At 35.8% G+C, this 19,757-nt stretch overlaps 1 pseudogene; it reads left to right on the forward strand.

The window, feature by feature from the left end:
* The first annotated feature begins 9,524 nt into the window (after positions 1–9,524).
* LOC125424235 (2-oxoglutarate-dependent dioxygenase 19-like) lies at positions 9,525–19,120 on the forward strand (annotated as a pseudogene).
* Positions 19,121–19,757: the final 637 nt, after the last annotated feature.

Consider the following 19,757-nt stretch of genomic DNA (forward strand, 5'->3'; position numbering starts at 1 on the left):
ATAGTTTCATCTGCTACTTCCTTCTTCTTCTGCTCCACCAGATTGTCAGTATAGGTCTTAGATTGATTGATAGTAGCATCTACCTAGCTCTTTTCACCCCAAATCTTTTCATCCCCATAATCTTCCTTAGCATCATCTACTTTTGTTTACTTGATTCCTCCTCAATATATTTTTAAGATAATTTGATACTCAGATTCTATAGCCTTTCTAAGTCATGTGCTCTATTGAATTTGATACTCTGATTCTATAGCCGCTTTTTTTATTCTATCAACTTTTGCAAACCAAATCTTCACTACATCCCTTTCAACTTCTTTCCCTCCTTTTTGTGATGCCACTTCCTCTACATACAATCGTTTGTCATTTATATCATTCTCCAATCCTATTAGGGTTGCTAACAACTCTCTTCTCTAGGGGTTCATCTTCAAAGATTTTAACCTTTTCTACGACGTTTACTTTTTTCTCAACATGCTCCATACTTGTACACAAAGAAACAACAATGGCAGACAATATTAAAAAGCAAATTTTACAATTCATTGTTGAGTTCTGTGATATTTTTTATGTTGTATATACAATATCCCTTTGTTCTGTGCAGTTTCAATACTAAAGCGGATTGTATTTCTCAATCAAAATGCAGATACATATGATTACATAAACACAAACACAAAAATAAAATAAAAAATAATAATACTGATTAAACTTATTATAGGAAAATTAAAATAAAGAATTATGATTTAGAATTACATCAAGTGAAGACCTTCAATGCAACATATACGGTTTACTAAAACATAATAGAAAAAAAATTTCGGAGATATACAAAATGCCATGATTACAAGACTTGAAATAAAAAGAAAACATGGTGATGTAGAATAGAGGAGAAGGAAATAAAACTGAAAATTAAAATATAGACTCTAATATCACACTAAAATAATTTTATGAATTACTCTTAAAATCCCTAAGCATCACACTTAGTTTTGATTTTCATCACACAAAACAGAGAAATATCTCTCTGAAAAATACTTTTATTATTAATCAACTTATCTAAAAGAGTTATAAAAGCACCTATTTATAAAATAATACCTAACAATATAAGGAAACTAAAAGTAAAATATCCTAATTAAATAAGGAAACCAAGTAATAAAACTTCCTTAAAACATAAGGAAACTAAAAAGATCTAATAAGCATAATAATATTAAAACCCTAAAAATCATAAAACTCTAGTAATTATAATCCTATGTTATCTCTATTATTCTCCATCACATGGTTATCATTCATTGCTACTCTTATCCTAAGGAATCTCTCTATATGCTCAGAAATCTATTTAGACAATTGTTCAGATCTTTGTAAACTAGAGTGAGGAAAGGGTGTTGAAGCAATTGTATTTGCTAGTAGCTTTTTTTTTTTTATTTTGATCGTGGTTGGCTTGAGAAACTTTATTTGTTATTTTTAGTTGAAGCTTCACCATACCTAGATACTTGCTCCTCTATATTACTAACCTGAACATTAGGAGACTTCAGTTGTACTACCATATGTATTAATAATTCTTCATATCTGCCTCTATTCCTTCCAAAACATGTAGTCATGACTCTTTAAATTTGATCACTAAGGTTACTGTTCACATAGCCGCCAGGGTACTATTTATGTAAGTGCTTTTCATGCAGGGTTACTATTCACATAACTACTATTCATGTTGATTACTATTGATGAGCATTGTTTCTATGGAGGCATTGTTCACGAAGAGGGTTGGATCTTTACTCTAATACCAAACTGATATAGGACAGGTGAAGAAGGAAAGAAAACTGAAAATTAAAATATAGGTTCTAGTATTAATTTTAGGAATCACTCCTAAAATCCCTAAGCATAACACCTAGTTTTGGTTTGCATCACACAAGATTAGAAAAATACCTCTCAGAAAAATACTTGTATTATTAATTGATTTGTCTAAAAGAGTTACAAAAACTTCTATTTATAACAAAATCACCTAAGAATATAAGGAAACTAAAAGTAAAATATCCTAATTAAATAATAAAACTAAATAATAAAACTTCCTTAAAACATAAGGAAACTAAAAAAAATAATAATAAGCATAATAATATTAAAACCCTAAAAATCATAAAACCCTAGTAATTATAATTCTATGTAATTTTCATCATTCTTCATCACATGGTTATCATAATGCTAATCTTATCCTAAGGAATCTCTCTACAAAGAAGCAACTTAAATCAATAACATTTCTATGTTCTTGCTGACATAGTCTCAATCTTCATTACTAAAAGAGAAAATAATAATCTCATCCAGATTTGTTGAATAATGTATATACCATGTGAGACAAAGAATTCTATATATCATCTATATGTTAAAATATAAATAACATGAACTTAAATATATATAGGTATATATATATATATATATTAACATGGTGGTAGCAGACAAAAAATCTAAAAGTAGACCTAGTCACTATCACCATGAAAGCATCAAAAGCATGAAAAAGAGTAAAAGAAATTAAAGCAAAAACAAAGAAGATTTTTTAAAATTTGTTGACCAATAAATAAAATCTTAATTACCCTTGAAAAATATTGCTCAAGCATTGATGCTAAAAACATGAGAGAAACTGTATCCTTATCTGCCACCAGGATATGAAGACCAATCCTAGATTATGGGACATTTTTAGTGACAAAAAATTCATTCAAATTTCATCCATTTTCAAAGACATCTCTTATGAAGAAAAACAAACAAGAAGAAGAAGAAGAAGAAATTTCAATTACCAACATTAACAACAAAGGTTGTGTTTCCAACTCTCCCTGTTCTCTTCCTAAATATTTCAATGTTTGAGACATCACCATTCAATAACCTCTCAAAGATCTTATTTTTAGCTTCTTCAAATTTTGACCCAGTAGTTGAGAGATCACTGTGTCTTCATGTGTAGGCCTGGCAAAATCTCATAAACACAATAATACAACACGAACCTACATGTTAATTTGCGGATTGGATTGAAAATATCGTGTCAGATCCATATTAATGTTATCCAATAAAACTTAATAAATTAACGGATTTTAACGGGTGGAACACAATAATACACAATAAACCCAGTAGACCCAATAAAGAAATGTATTTTTGTAATTGTACAAAATTTATAATCGTATTTTTGTAATTGTACAAAATTTATAATCTTCAAATTACTTAATTAATTGTTAAACATATTTTAATTTATTCTTTTTTAGTTTAATTTCTAAAAAATCTAAAAACAAACAAGTTTTTTTGTAAGATTTTTTTGAAAAATATATATAAATTTAAAAATTTAAAATTGACCTAATTTTCGAGATAGTGCTTTTTCAACTCTCTCAAAATGGAATATATTCCAAACATATATGCCATGGGTTGGATAACGGGTTGCACGATAATTTAACGAATGAGTTCAGATTTATCTATTTCCACGTGAAAGTTTAACGGATCATATTTGGGTTAACTAACTTTCACACGAACATAATTCAACACGATACATTACTGCATCTATTCATGTGTCGGCCCCATTGGAAATCCGCCTAGTTTTTTCAGTTGTGTTGTTAATTGTCGACATCATATTGCCATAAAAATTTCCAATACCATTTACTTTCCTTAATTTTTTTTTCTCTATATCCTCAACATCCTTCTCTACCTTTTGAACATGTTCTAACCAGATTTTTGCTGCCATCATCGTTTTCTTTTGTAAGATTCTCACTGCAATTTCTAACTCTTCAATGATGTTATCTTTCATGCTTTTTAAAACTTCCAGTTTTCTTCTCGTTCTACGAAATGTAGTCTCCATGCCTAAAGACAAAATAAACTTGAAGTTAGATGAACAAAATTGAAAGTGTACATAGCCAACAAAATGATAGTTCATGTAGAGAAATTAAATTTATTAATAAACACAAAATATCAATACTAATGAATTTGCTTGTCAGATGCATTAAAATTAATTCTTCATGGAAGCACAAGAATCAGATTATTAATCACTACTATTTAGAGAAAAGCAAAAAAGGCGATGCAAGTAAGCATTTGAGAATCAAACATTGAAGGAAAACTCATTGTGAACTATTTCCAATTCCTTTTTAATGAGCGTACATATATGATGAGTGGCTAATGTGCTTCTTGTTCTACAAGTATTTGATTGAGCAAATAAAGATCATTGTACAAAAATTATATGAGAAAAATATATTGATGTAATAATTGTTGAATTTTGGTTATTGCAACCTCTGTCATGCCTCTTAAATGTCAGATTTGAACTTACATATGCATGGGACAAAATTATTTACATGAAGATTAGAAGGGAAAAACAAAAAAAACAAAAAAAGGAAAACAAAAACAAAAAATTATTTTAATGGAGATATATATATATATAATCAATTGAATAACAACTTGAATCCACATTATTTTTCCTTTAAAAAAAAAATACCTCAACAAAATTAAATCAAAATATCTCACAGGGAAGTAACCAAAATTAAAAGCTAATCCAATCAGTGTATCTCTTAAACATGAAGTGATATGCCAACTGGATTATTCTATAACTTTATGCCATAAGCCGTATGCTATAGGTATACGAACTATATATAACAGCAAGACAAGAAACAAAAAAAAGTAAAAAATCTAAACTAGGGCATCCATAATACAAAATAGCAGAAAAAAAGAATCATATAAAATTTGTTCACCAATCAACAAAATTATAGAGAGAGAAACAAATCCTATATAACTACCTACTAGAAATCAATATTTACAAATAATATTGTATAGCAGAAGAACCAAAAAATTCTTAAAATATTGAAGCAATAGGTTTAATTTAGGAAAATATTAGATGCCTACTCACAATGACAGTAATATGTAAAATATAAATTACAGAACAAATTAGTTGGAAGAACAAATTAAAAGAATTGAACAAATTCTAACATACCATACCGTAATATCAGAGCCGGCTATTACTATGCGGACGTTTTCTAAAGTTTATTTATTTATTCATTTTTGTGTTTCGAAATTTTAACAATATTAGAGAATTAAGAACATCAAATTTATAGATAAATGTTAATTCCTAACCTATTAATGTAATTCCAAACCTTTTTAATCTAATTCCACGTGATACAATGGGCTTGACTAGATCATCCAGTTTCCTGGTTTGGATCGTAATGCATGGGCTCAGGTCCAGTCCATCTGAATGTAAGATGGGGTCCACATGGCTGAAGTTCGAAGATAGCATGTAGTCTTTGACAGGAACAACTCATTCCTTTTTCTTTTTGTTTTGTTTTTTGTTTTTTTCTGTTTTTTTTTTTTTTGTTTTTTTTATTTACGTTTTTGCAAGAGAAAAACTAATATCTTTGAATGCTAGCTCTTAATAATAATAATAATAATAATAATAATAATAATAATAATAGTAATAAATAAACAAACAAATGAATAAATAAATAAATAAAAACTCTTCTTTAACGTTTAGTATCAAAATTTCTAAACGAGCATTATCAAATTTTGGTTCAATGGTAAAAATATTAAAAATATACATCCCACCTCAATTTGTTTTATATATATATATATAAAATATTATTGAGTCTATAATAATAAAATAATAAAAATAAAAATACTATAGAGACGCTTTTCAGAAGTCTTAATTTTATATATATTTATTGGGTGAAAAAGTCTTGATTTCTCTTTAATTCTCCTTTCTGGTATGGGCATATCATCTATACCACATAATATCTGTTTTTTTCTTTTCCACTGTAATTTTTTGGTAAGTCTTCGAGGCTTTTCCAGTTGCAATTGACATTGTCATCTCCACTTTATTTTCGTTTGTTTTTATGGCGAAATTATTTTCTTTTTCTCTCACTCTCTTAATTAAGCTCCACATTTGCAAGTCTCCCTTCATAATATGCATAATATACCTGAAATACATACTGATCTAAATCATATCGGACGGATGAATCATGGAATAATGCTATACTAGTAAAGAAGATATAGTGTGCATATAAGCCTATTTATATTATATGACTAATAAACACCAAAGTTTTAACTTGCGTGCTGTAATTAATAATTAATAATGACATACTAAATCAAGTCATTAAGATGAATATACCTAATCACACAATCAAGTTATAATGCTATCCATAAATCATACAACTGGGATCAACGAAAGCCTAGAACAATACATAACTAATTAATGAAAACTGAAATTAAAAGCTAATTTTTAAAATAACATGAAATTTTATAATGGTCAAACAAGAATGGAGACAGTAAAATAAGGATAAAAAATCTTCATATAGTACTCACCAACTTTAACCATATTTTTTAAAGTAAAAAATTTGACCAACTTTCATCATAAAAAATAAAAATAAAAATAAAAACTTTGACTATACTGTGAAAAGCATCAAATTAATATATAGGTTTTAAAACTTCACATGGAATGTTCAATTATCCATATCTATATTAAAAAAAAAAAAAAAAAAAAAAAACAAACACGTATGCACCACATGTCAGCATATTTTTCTTCCAAATTCCCTTTAAAAATATTTTTTTTATTATTATTTATTATTTATTATTTATTATCTTACCTTTTATGGATATAACCAAATATATATAAAATTAATTTTTTTATATAAATATCTATAATTATCAAACAATTGATAAAATTATATATGGTAATAATTTTGAAATAAATTTAAAATAAATAAAATATTTAATTTATCGTATTTACCAAATATATATTTATGGCCTAATTATGGCTTAATTAGTGTACATATATATTATAACACAATTATACATATATATGGCCTAATATTAGATAATCTAATATATATTATAATGGAATTATATCCTAAATATATATATTATATATATCTATATAATATATAAAAATAAAAGAGTCAACAAAAATTTTTAACGTGTATTATCCTAATGTTTATTATATTATCTCCAAAAATATTAAAAAAAATTAAAATTCAAAAACAAAATTGCCTAAAAAATTTTACAATTTTAAAATTATTATCATATATTTTCTTATATTTATTTTACTTCCTTCTAAAGGTATTATAAATAATTAAAATCCAGAAATTAAAAAATTTCACAATCTTAATAAAACTTTAAAGGAATAATTTAATCTTGATTTTTTGAAAATTTCTATAATGTATGGACATTATTAAGATTTGACTATAAACATTTGTAATAACATGTATAACACTTTTAGCATAATTCATATAAATAATATTTTTACAAATAATTTATATAAATAATATTTCCAAAACAAAATTATATAATTTTCTTAAAATTTGAAATAAAAAAAATTGGTCTTAATTTTTAAAAATTTTCCTAATATGTGAGTATGAAGATTTTATTTTTGGTGATGGAATAAAACTTGGCAAGAGAAATTTTTTTTTTCTCTCCTTGTTTCGTTACTTTTTGAATTTTTTAAAAATTAGGAAAAAAATGTATATAATAAAAGATATTTTTTTTATTAAAGATATTTCACATAAAAGCTCTATACATTAATAAATATTTATATATGAATATGCAATGAATGAAATTTTACTATAAAATAATATGATTAATATATGGTAATTACTAATAAAATTGATCTCTTAATTAAAAATTTAAAATGGATAATGTATTTTTTCAATATTTTTCAAAAAATGCTCAAAATGTACTTATATATATATGTACACATATGACAAAATTTAATTAATATGGATCAATATAAAATCAATTTTATATAAAATATGGATTTTGTGTTTTAAAATATAACTGAATACTTACAATGTAATGAAAATTGTACAAGACTAATAACCATTAACTTGATTTGTGATTATGACTAAGTTGATTTTTATAATCTTATTCAATCTCAAATCTTAATTGTTATCCCATATTGTTTTTATTTTATTAACAAGAATGATAATATTATTAAATAATTATTCTACTATTTAATTATTTTTTATAATTATTATATTCTTAAATATAAAAAATGGATAAATTCAATCTGAAATGGTACTAATTAAATTCAAATTTAAATTAAAAAAATTAATAATTATCTATAATTTTAATATTTAATATTTAATATTAAATTATCTAATATCTAATATTTAATATAAAACAAAATTAAAGATTTTTCAGAAATATGTTAAGGCATAATCTTTATTAATCATAAATATACATATTTATACAGAGTTTGACTAATATTTACAAGATAAAATATTCTATATATGGTATAAATAATTGTAAATAGAAACAATGAGTTATAAAATTTAATGAAAATAATTATTTTATTAACAATATTTTAAAAAATATATAAAAGGAAATATCCCTTAAATTAAATATATATATATATATATTAGATAATAGAAAAGATATAGAAGATGTTATCATTTCATTTACATTGAATTTTTTATTTAATCATATTAAATATAAGGATTTAACATAAGAAAATTAATTATTTACAAAAAATCGAAAAAATATATTTTAATTTTAATTTTAATCCCCATAGATGAAAAATATTATATAAATACATTTGAATTTGAATTTTATAAACAGAAAAAATTAAATAGGTAAATATTTTTTAATTTAATTCCATAAATAATTTATCTTATAAGTTAAAAATATATTTATAGGATAAATAATAATAATAATAATGATAAATAATTAAATTATATTATGAGTATTTAATATATAAAAATTAATTATTTACAAGGAACCAGAAAATACATTTGAATTAGAATTTGAATCTATAGATGGAAATATTATTTAAATATATTTAAATTTAAATTAAATTATATAAATGTATTTGAATTTAAATTTAAATTCCATAGATGGAAAAATTAAGTAGAAAAATTATATAGATGGAAAAAAATTATATAGGTAATTTATATAGATAATTTTTAAATTTAAATTTCATAATTGAATAGTATTATATATAGAAATCAAATTTATAATTCTTAACAAACTTTTATAGTAAAAATTGGAAAAAAAAAAAGATCTAATATACTTATTAGCAATAAAATTTTTAAATAAATTTTTGAATATAATTAATTATTATATATTATATTTAACATCATCTATTATAATTACATAATCTATTATAGTTATATATATAGTACATCGTACAGAAATGAATGTTAGTTTCTATAAAAAAATCTTAATTATTTATAATGAAAATAAAAGGTTGTCATTTTTTTTTTTTTTTTTGTTTAGTCTCTCAATCAATCGTTGCAAGTACTTTTCGGCATATACTACAGTCTCAGCCTTGATTTTTCATTTCAAAAAAACAGCTCAGCCTTGACCACTCGAAGAAGAAACTCATGTATGCAAGAACTCTCTCCTCTGTTTCTTTAAATAAAAAGTTAAAAAAAAATAAAATAAAAAAATAAACACCCTTTTTTCGAGACCCGTTCAATATCTCTCTTGATATTCCCTTTAACTATAATGTACTTTTTCAATACACTTTCAATTAATTAATTATTCAACCTTTGTAACACTCGATTTGTTTTCAAATTAGTCCTCACCAATTCATCGACACCAAAAGAAAAATGAGTATGAAATCCTTAGCTGAATCCTCTGGTCTCACCTCCATTCCCTCCACCTACACCTTCACCAACGCCTTCACCAACAACATCAATAATCTAGTTTTTGATCACGATCATGATCGCCTAGAACAACACATTCCCATAATTGATTTCTCGGACCTAATTGACTCTAGTAATCCTCACCTACGCTCTAAAGCTATCAAAGATCTAGGCCAAGCCTGTGAACACTTGGGATTCTTCATGGTATATACGTATATATGTTATTTCTTTTTTCTGTTCATTAGCTGTTTTAATTAGCTAACATTTTCCATATTTGGCTTCTTTATTGGTCACCATTTTAACATGTATACACAAATATATATATATATATATATATATATATATATATATATATATATATATATATATATATATATATATATATATATATATATATATATGTATAGGTGATCAACGATGGGATTCCAGAGGAGCTTGTGGGTTCAATAATGGAGGCCTGCAGAGGATTTTTCAATCCAAATGAGGAGGAAAGGAAGAAGTTTGAGGGTGAGCATTTGATGGATCCAATCAGGTGTGGCACGAGCTTCAATGCTTCTGCAGACAAGGTGTTGTTCTGGAGGGATTTTGTGAAGTTATTTGTGCATCCTGAGTTTCACTGCCCCAATAAACCTTCTTGCTTAAGTATAACATTTTCTCTAATTTGTTATATATATATATATATATATATGGAAATTCTATGGTGAGGACAGTTTGCATGAGGATCGCAGTATTAGTGACAGTTTTTTACAGTATTAGTGATAGTTTTTCATAATATTAACGCCTAGTCCCTCGGCATGGCCATGGCATGGTTTGTCTTGCACCATGCCAAGGCAAGATAAGCATGGGCGTGTGCCTGTGGTGGGACAGCGATGGCAAGCAAGACTTGGTGATATGCTGTGTTGGTGCATGGCAAGGCATGGCATGGGCTGGTGCCCAGCGTGCCTCAGTTGGTGATGTGCTGTGTGGGTGCGCAGCAAGGCATGGCATGGGCTGGTGCCCAGCTTGCCTTAGTGATGACATGTTGTGGTGCGTGTCCGATGTGTGGTGCATGGCTGAGCGTTGGCACGGGTTAGTGCCAAGATGGCGTGATGGGCGCACACTGCATGAGTAGGCATGCAGGTGTGTGGGCGCAGGCCAACGCATGGGCACAAGTGATGGTGTGGCAGTCTTGACGTGCAGGCTGTGCGCAAGCGCTTAGCGTTGGGCAAGTGTGCGGAGCATGTTGCGTGTGGTGTTGGGCGCACATGGAGTTGGGCGTCAGGCGCACGGGCAGCGCCTGACGCATGCGCGGATCGGTGCGCACGCGCTCGCATGGAGCAGCGCCTGAGACACGCGAGCGCTGATGTGCGCGCGCTTGCGCGGGAGCGCGAAGAGCTGGCGCGTAACCCTGTCTATGCGCGGGCTGTGGGCTGCGTGGCAGGCAAGCAGGCAGGTTTCAGAGGGCTGTGTCTGCATGCCACACGTGGGCACCATGCACTTGCTGGGCTGACTTGGTTGAGCGGTTCCCATCGGTTACGAGCGGTTCCCATCGGTTACGAGCGGTTGGACTTGCTGGATGGTTTGGTGGCCTTCATGCAAGGGTGTTGGAGACCTAGTCCTTTGAGGTGGCACGAGAAGACATGAGACAGCATGTCATGAGCAGTTGGCGAGGCAACTGCAAGGCCAGGTGGCTTGATTGTGGATGGTCCAGCATACCCATGGCAGTTAGGGTTGTTAACTGCCAATTTTGTGAATGTAATGCTGGAACCATGCTTGAGACACCAGGGGAGTGTATTGTGGTGATCCTTGCATTGGTTCTTGGCCGGATTCCTTATTCTTAATGAGATAAAGAAAAAGGTTGGGGTGGTCCCCGTAAATATTGGTGTTGCTTTGTGTTGCCTTGTGTTGTGATTGTGTTGCTTGTTGTTTGCTTGGTGGCATTCATTGCTATGTGAGAACCTCGGTTTTATTGAAGGGATTATTGAGTAGGCTGACTAAGGAGGAGTTCCTTAGGCCGCACAAAGGCAGAAAAATTTGATTTGAATTTTAGCCCTTGTGACAATTGGTATCAGAGCCTGGTTATGGCTGGTGGTGCTGCGATTGAAGCCCTACGTGAGCGGGTGGCATGCCTGGAGAGTTATCTCGGTGCCCCTCCATCCGATGAATCAGCGAGTGTTTCTGAATGGATGGATCAATTGGCTGCAAACCTGGAGTCCCTATCTCACAGCGTTGCTTCTTTTATCACAGAAACGCAAGAGAAGCAGACGGCATTGATGCAGGATATGGAGACTTTCACAGGTGTTGTGAAGGTCCAGTTGCAGGTGCTGGAGGGGGAGGTGGCTGTGCTTCGGAGGACTGCACACAGCATACCTTCCACTTCTTCGGTTGAGCCCCTTCCTTCGAAAATAAGGGTTCCTGAACCAAAGCCTTTTAATGGGGCTAGGGATGCGAAGGAATTGGAGAACTTTTATGGGACATGGAGCAGTATTTTGATGCTGGCCATTGTCCAGACCATGAAAAAGTGATGATTACTAGCATGTACCTCATCGGTGATGCTAAGCTTTGGTGGAGAACTCGTTTGCAGGACGATGAAAATGCAAACAGGCCAAAGATTGAGATGTGGGAAGTGCTGAAGAAGGAATTGAAGGATCAATTCTTGCCCTGCAACACTGCTTGGGTGGCTAGAGAATCTCTGAAGAAACTCAAGCACACAGGTAGTATTCGAGATTATGTAAAAGAATTTCGTTCTTTGATGTTGGACATCAAGAACATGTCCGAGGAGGACAAGCTCTTCAACTTCTTTTCTGGGTTACAAGGCTGGGCACAGACAGAGTTGAGAAGGCAGGGTGTGAAGACCTTGCCTGCTGCCTTTGCCGCTGCTGATGGGTTGTTGGATTTCAAGTATATTGGCTCCTCATCATCTTCGAGTGATAATGGTAAAAAGAAGAGTGCTGAGGGCAAGAAATCCAAAAATGGCAAAGACGGGAGTCGATGGAAGAAACGGAAGGAGGATGAGCCTTCCAAGTCCAAGAGAGTGGACCAATCCGGTGGGAAATCCAAAAACAGCACCAAGGGTGGTGGTGGCTGTTTTATCTGCAATGGTCCCCATAGGGCACGGGATTGCCCAAAGAAGGAGAAAATCAATGCATTGGTTGCTGAAGATGCAAGTGGTGATTGCAGTCAAGTGGCTCCTTTGCGTGTGGCCCCTCTTCAGTTGCTGAAAGTGGTGACCGTCGAAGGATCCAAACTGCAGCATGGACTCTTATATGTTGCAGTAAGGATCAATGGGAAAGAGGTGATGGCTTTGCTTGATACTGGTGCTACACACAACTTTGTAGCACAGAGGAGATCTCAAGATTTGGGGTTGAGTGTTGTGCAACACTCAAGCCGAATCAAAGCCCTCAACTCGGCTGCACAGCTGGTGTGTGGCATGGCGGTGGCAAATCTGAAGGTGGGTGGCTGGGATGACGAATGCAGTTTCATGGTGGTCCCTCTGGATGACTTTGGCATGATTTTGGGCATTGAATTCTTCCTCAATGCTCAAGTGACCTTGACACCTTACAAGCGGGGTATGGTGATTTCGGGTGGCATGTGCCCTTGCTTTGTTGAATGTACCTTGGCTGGGAAGGTACAAGAAAAGGAGCAGCAGAAGGTGATTTCTGCTTTACAATTGAAGAGCGGACTGAAGAAGGGTGTGGACACTTTTGTTGTGGCTTTGGTGGAAGTTAAACCTGATCAAGTAGTGGAGGTGCCCGATGCAGTGGCCAGTGTTTTGGAGGAGTTTGCAGACGTGATGCCTCCTGAGTTGCCCAAAACACTACCCCCACGCCGCACATTTGACCACAAAATCGAATTGGAGCCTGGAACGAGACCCCCTGCTCGTGCCCCATATCGAATGGCCCCATCGGAGTTAGTGGAATTGAGGAAACAGTTGGATGAGTTGATTGATGCAGGGTGCATTCAACCATCCAAGGCCCCATATGGTGCTCCTGTTTTGTTTCAGAAGAAACAGGATGGTTCATTAAGAATGTGTGTGGACTACAGAGCCTTGAACAAGATCACAGTGAAGAACAAGTACCCTGTGCCCAATGTACAAGACTTGTTTGATCGGTTGTCAAGGGCCTCTATTTTTACAAAACTAGACCTGCGGTCAGGTTATTGGCAGGTTCGAATAGCGGAGGGTGATGAGCAGAAGACGGCTTGTGTAACAAGGTATGGCTCATACGAGTTTCTTGTGATGCCTTTTGGCCTCACAAATGCTCCTGCCACGTTTTGTAATCTTATGAACGATGTGCTGTATGAATTCCTTGATCGTTTTGTGGTAGTCTATCTAGACGACATTGTGATATACAGTGAGAATTTGGATGCTCATGTGGAGCATATGAGATTGGTGTTTGCAAGGTTGAGGCAGCACCAGCTGTATGTCAAGAAGGAGAAATGTGAGTTTTGTCGCTCGGAAGTGATGTTCCTTGGCCACTGGATTAGCCAAGGACAGATTCGTATGGATGGGAGAAAGATTAAAGCAATAGTGGAGTGGGTTCCTCCAACAAAGGTTGCTGAGTTGCGGTCTTTCTTGGGACTAGCCAACTACTATAGAAGGTTTATAGAAGGCTATTCCAAGAAAGTGAGTCCTTTGACAGATTTGTTGAAAAAGGATGCAAAATGGGTGTGGGATGAAAGATGCCAGAGGAGTTTTGAGAAGCTTAAAGAGGCCATTTCCACAGAGCCTATTTTGAAGCTGCCTGATTTTAGTATGCCGTTTGAGGTGCATACTGATGCTTCTGACAGAGCAATAGGTGGTGTGTTAGTGCAGGACAACCACCCTGTTGCCTTTGAGAGTCGAAAGTTGAAGGAGGCAGAGCAACGATACTCAACACATGAGAAGGAAATGACTGCAGTAGTTCATTGCCTGGATGTGTGGAGGCACTATTTGCTGGGTACTAAGTTCACGGTGGTGACTGACAATGTGGCCAATACTTACTTTAAAACACAGAAGAAGTTGACCCCGAAGTAGGCATGGTGGCAAGAGTACCTGGACGAGTTTGATTTTGAGTGGATACACCGTCCCGGTAGGCAAAATCAAGTCGCCGATGCACTAAGTCGAAAAGAGGTGCATGCATACGTTGCTGCCATCTCCCATGTTGAATTTCCTGGAGCGTATCAAAGAGCAAAGCTTGAAGGATGCAGTGTACATCAAGCTTACTAAAGAAATCCAAGAAGGCTTGGTGAGGAGATATTGGGTCGAGAGGGACCTAATTTATGCCAAGGGTGGCAGATTATATGTCCCTGCTGGTGGTGGGATTAGGCGTGAATTGTTGAGTGAGACTCATGATTCATTGTGGGCTGGCCATCCAGGGGTGGAGCGCATGGTGGCGTTGCTGGCCAGGTCTTATTATTGGCCTAAACTCGAGCAGGATGTTGAAGCTTTTATGCGAACTTGCCTTGTGTGCCAGCAAGACAAGCTAGAGAGAAAAAAGGCAGCTGGGTTGTTACAACCATTACCTATTCCCGAGAGACCATTTCAGTCAGTTTCAATGGACTTTATTGTTGGATTGCCGAAGGTTGATGGTATGAGATCGATCTTGGTGGTGGTGGACAGGTTTTCTAAGTATGCCTTGTTCATGGCTGCACCACATGCATGCCCTGCAGATGTTGCTGCTGAGTTATTTCACAAGCACTTTGTGAAATATTTTGGTGTTCCGGAGGACATCATTAGTGATCGGGATGCACGTTTCACTGGAAGATTTTGGACAGTTTTGTTCAAACTATTGGGGTCGGAATTGAAGTTTTCTACTGCAAACCATCCCCAAACCGATGGTCAGACAGAACGGGTGAATGCATTGTTGGAAGACTACTTGAGGCATTTTGTCACTGCAAGTCAGAAAAACTGGGTTAGTTTACTTGATGTAGCCCAATTTAGCTACAACTTGCACAAGTCATCCTCTACAGGGTTGAGTCCTGCAGAGTTGGTCTTTGGCAGACAGCCAATGATGCCTCAAGAGGTGGTGAAGCAGAGACGTAATGACGCATGTCCAGCAGCATATCGGTTTGTGTATGAGAAGCAAGATTTGGTGGAGCAAGCTAGGGATAGCTTGGCCAAAGCTTCTAGGAGGATGAAGAAGTATGCAGATGAGAAGAGGAGACCTGTAGACTTCCAGGTGGGGGAGAAGGTGCTGTTGAAATTAACCCCACAGATTCAAAAGCAATTGATTGGTGCTGGAGTGCATAGGGCGTTGGTGCACAAATATGAAGGACCATTTGAAGTGATAAAAAAGGTGGGAAATGTGGCTTATAGGTTGTTGCTGCCCGATAAGATGAAGATTCATCCTACATTCCATGTGACCTTCCTCAAGCCCTTTTATGAGGATGTTGCTCACCCAGATCGTGTGCAAGCAAAGAGAGCCCCTCCTGTGGTGAGAACACAGTTTGACAAGGATATGGAGAAAATCCTTGCTCACCGAACCATTGGATATAGCAAGAAAACAAGGAGAACGGATTTCCTTGTACAATGGAAGGGAGAGTCGGGGGCTGATGCAAGCTGGGAGAGAGATGCAACACTGTGGCAGTTTGAGAAGCAGGTGGAGGAGTACCTGAAGCGTAACCCGACGAGGACGTCGTCTGTTTCAGGTGGGGCAGGTTTGTCAGGACCCTAGTCCCTCGGCATGGCCATGGCATGGTTTGTCTTGCACCATGCCAAGGCAAGATAAGCATGGGCGTGTGCCTGTGGTGGGCACAGCGATGGCAAGCAAGACTCGGTGATATGCTGTGTTGGTGCATGGCAAGGCATGGCATGGGCTGGTGCCCAGCGTGCCTCAGTTGGTGATGTGCTGTGTGGGTGCGCAGCAAGGCATGGCATGGGCTGGTGCCCAGCTTGCCTTAGTGATGACATGTTGTGGTTGGACTTGCGGTTGGACTTGCCTTAGTGCGCAGCGGTTGGACTTGCTGGATGGTTTGGTGGCCTTCATGCAAGGGTGTTGGAGACCTAGTCCTTTGAGGTGGCACGAGAAGACATGAGACAGCATGTCATGAGCAGTTGGCGAGGCAACTGCAAGGCCAGGTGGCTTGATTGTGGATGGTCCAGCATACCCATGGCAGTTAGGGTTGTTAACTGCCAATTTTGTGAATGTAATGCTGGAACCATGCTTGAGACACCAGGGGAGTGTATTGTGGTGATCCTTGCATTGGTTCTTGGCCGGATTCCTTATTCTTAATGAGATAAAGAAAAAGGTTGGGGTGGTCCCCGTAAATATTGGTGTTGCTTTGTGTTGCCTTGTGTTGTGATTGTGTTGCTTGTTGTTTGCTTGGTGGCATTCGTTGCTGTGTGAGAACCTCGGTTTTATTGAAGGGATTATTGAGTAGGCTGACTAAGGAGGAGTTCCTTAGGCCGCACAAAGGCAGAAAAATTTGATTTGAATTTTAGCCCTTGTGACAATTGGTATCAGAGTGGCGCAGCGGAAGCGTGGTGGGCCTATAACCCACAGGTCCTAGGATCGTAACCTGGCTCTGATACCAATTGTCACAAGGGCTAAAATTCAAATCAAATTTTTCTGCCTTTGTGCGGCCTAAGGAACTCCTCCTTAGTCAGCCTACTCAATAATCCCTTCAATAAAACCGAGGTTCTCACACAGCAACGAATGCCACCAAGCAAACAACAAGCAACACAATCACAACACAAGGCAACACAAAGCAACACCAATATTTACGGGGACCACCCCAACCTTTTTCTTTATCTCATTAAGAATAAGGAATCCGGCCAAGAACCAATGCAAGGATCACCACAATACACTCCTCTGGTGTCTCAAGCATGGTTCCAGCATTACATTCACAAAATTGGCAGTTAACAACCCTAACTGCCATGGGTATGCTGGACCATCCACAATCAAGCCACCTGGCCTTGCAGTTGCCTCGCCAACTGCTCATGACATGCTGTCTCATGTCTTTTCGTGCCACCTCAAAGGGACTAGGTCTCCAACACCCTTGCATGAAGGCCACCAAACCATCCAGCAAGTCCAACCGCTCGTAACCGATGGGAACCGCTCATAACTGTTGGAAACCGCTCAACCAAGTCAGCCCAGCAAGTGCATGGTGCCCACGTGTGGCATGCAGACACAGCCCTCTGAAACCTGCCTGCTTGCCTGCCACGCAGCCCACAGCCCGCGCACAGACAGGGTTACGCGCCAGCTCTTCGCGCCCCCGCGCAAGCGCGCGCACATCAGCGCTCGCGTGTCTCAGGCGCTGCTCCATGCGAGCGCGCGCGCACCGATCCGCGCATGCGTCAGGCGCTGCCCGTGCGCCTGACGCCCAACTCCATGTGCGCCCAACACCACACGCAACATGCTCCGCACACTTGCCCAACGCTAAGCGCTTGCGCGCAGCCTGCATGTCTGCACGTCAAGACTGCCACACCATCACTTGTGCCCATGCGCTGGCCTGCGCCCACACACCTGCATGCCTACTCATGCAGTGTGCGCCCATCACGCCGTCTTGGCACTAACCCATGCCAACGCTCAGCCATGCACCACACATCGGACACGCACCACAACATGTCATCACTAAAGCAAGCTGGGCACCAGCCCATGCCATGCCTTGCTGCGCACCCACACAACACATCACCAACTGAGGCACGCTGGGCACCAGCCCATGCCATGCCTTGCCATGCACCAACACAGCATATCACCGAGTGAGGCATGCTGGGCACCAACCCATGCCATGCCTTGCCATGCACCAACACAGCATATCACCGAGTCTTGCTTGCCATCGCTGTGCCCACCACAGGCACACGCCCATGCTTATCTTGCCTTGGCATGGTGCAAGAATTAAACTGGACTAGATCAGTAACTGCAGTTTTGGGTCTAAATTACAAAGTACAGAAATTAAAGGAACTTTTTGTTTTTTTTTTTTGGTTGGTGGCGGTGAAATTTTCCTTGAATTTAGCAAAAGAATCCGCGAAGTGGGCAAAATTACTAGAAGGAATATCGGAAAGTTTGGGACTAGAAACCAAATACATAGACGAGACATTGAATCTGGAATCTACAGGTTTTCAATTCCCGATAGCAAATTTATTTCCTCCACGTCCACAACCAGAGCTTGAAATGGGATTGCCCACTCATTCAGACCATAGCCTTTTGACAATCCTCACGCAGAATGGAATCAATGGGCAGCACAATGGCAAGTAAATCAATGCCAAATCCATTCCAAACTCATTCATGGTCGACATTGCCGATCAACTTGAATAAGAAATATTTATATTTCAATCAGTTTTCTTTTTATGGTATATAAATACTCATGCATATGTATTAATTATTGTTTGTTAGATTTGGAGTAATGGAAAATACAAAAGTGTTGTCCATCTAGTTGTTGGTGAACAGCAAAGAAACGAGAATATCTGTAGCATTGCAAGTGGACCATCACTAGACACCATTGTCAATCCAGCACCAAAATTGGTTGACAATGGAAACCATGCACCAGCTTACATTGGGATCAAATATAAAGACTACTTGGGACTCTATCAAAGCAATCAATAAGATGGCAAATCTTGGATTGTTAAGCAGAGTAAATCTTGTTACAGAACAAAATTCTAATGTACATAACAAAATTCTTGTTACATATACTATACACTATTGTATAAATTTATTTTGTTTTCTGTTCTTATATTCTCGGTTTGTTGCCTTATTTGAATGTAGTTTGGTTTGGACTTTGGAGGATAAATTTTTGTGGTTTTTGGGTTTTCCTGAAGTTCTTCTAGATAATTGATCATATGGTTCATACAAAAGGCTGATTATGGGCAAGTAAAAATGAGATAAAAATAGAAGGAATTAAAGCACTGTTTTGAATTCGTATTAAAACTGATTTTCTTTGATACAAATTTTACAGTAATAGAGCTACTAACATCTAATATAATTGTTGGAAAAAATTACCATGAGTATATGTAAATACATGTGGATAATTTAATACAAACTAAATAAAATTAAATTAAATAAAGAATAATAATTAAAACATTTTAGAACTTGTAGGTCTTTGAATTGATTTGCTTTCTAGAAGGTTGACTGAGGCCTGTATGATATTACAGTGTATGATATCACAGTGTCTTTAAGAGGTTTTACATCCACCGATGCAGGAGTTTTGTGGCGAATGTCTCCCAGAATATAACGGCTACAAAGGCTTTTAAATTCAGCACCCTCGAAGCTTTTCTCTTCCAACTATCTGTGTACCTTCACT

This window comes from Ziziphus jujuba, chromosome 9 (genome assembly GCF_031755915.1).
Source record: "Ziziphus jujuba cultivar Dongzao chromosome 9, ASM3175591v1".
NCBI classification, from domain to species: Eukaryota; Viridiplantae; Streptophyta; class Magnoliopsida; order Rosales; family Rhamnaceae; genus Ziziphus; species Ziziphus jujuba.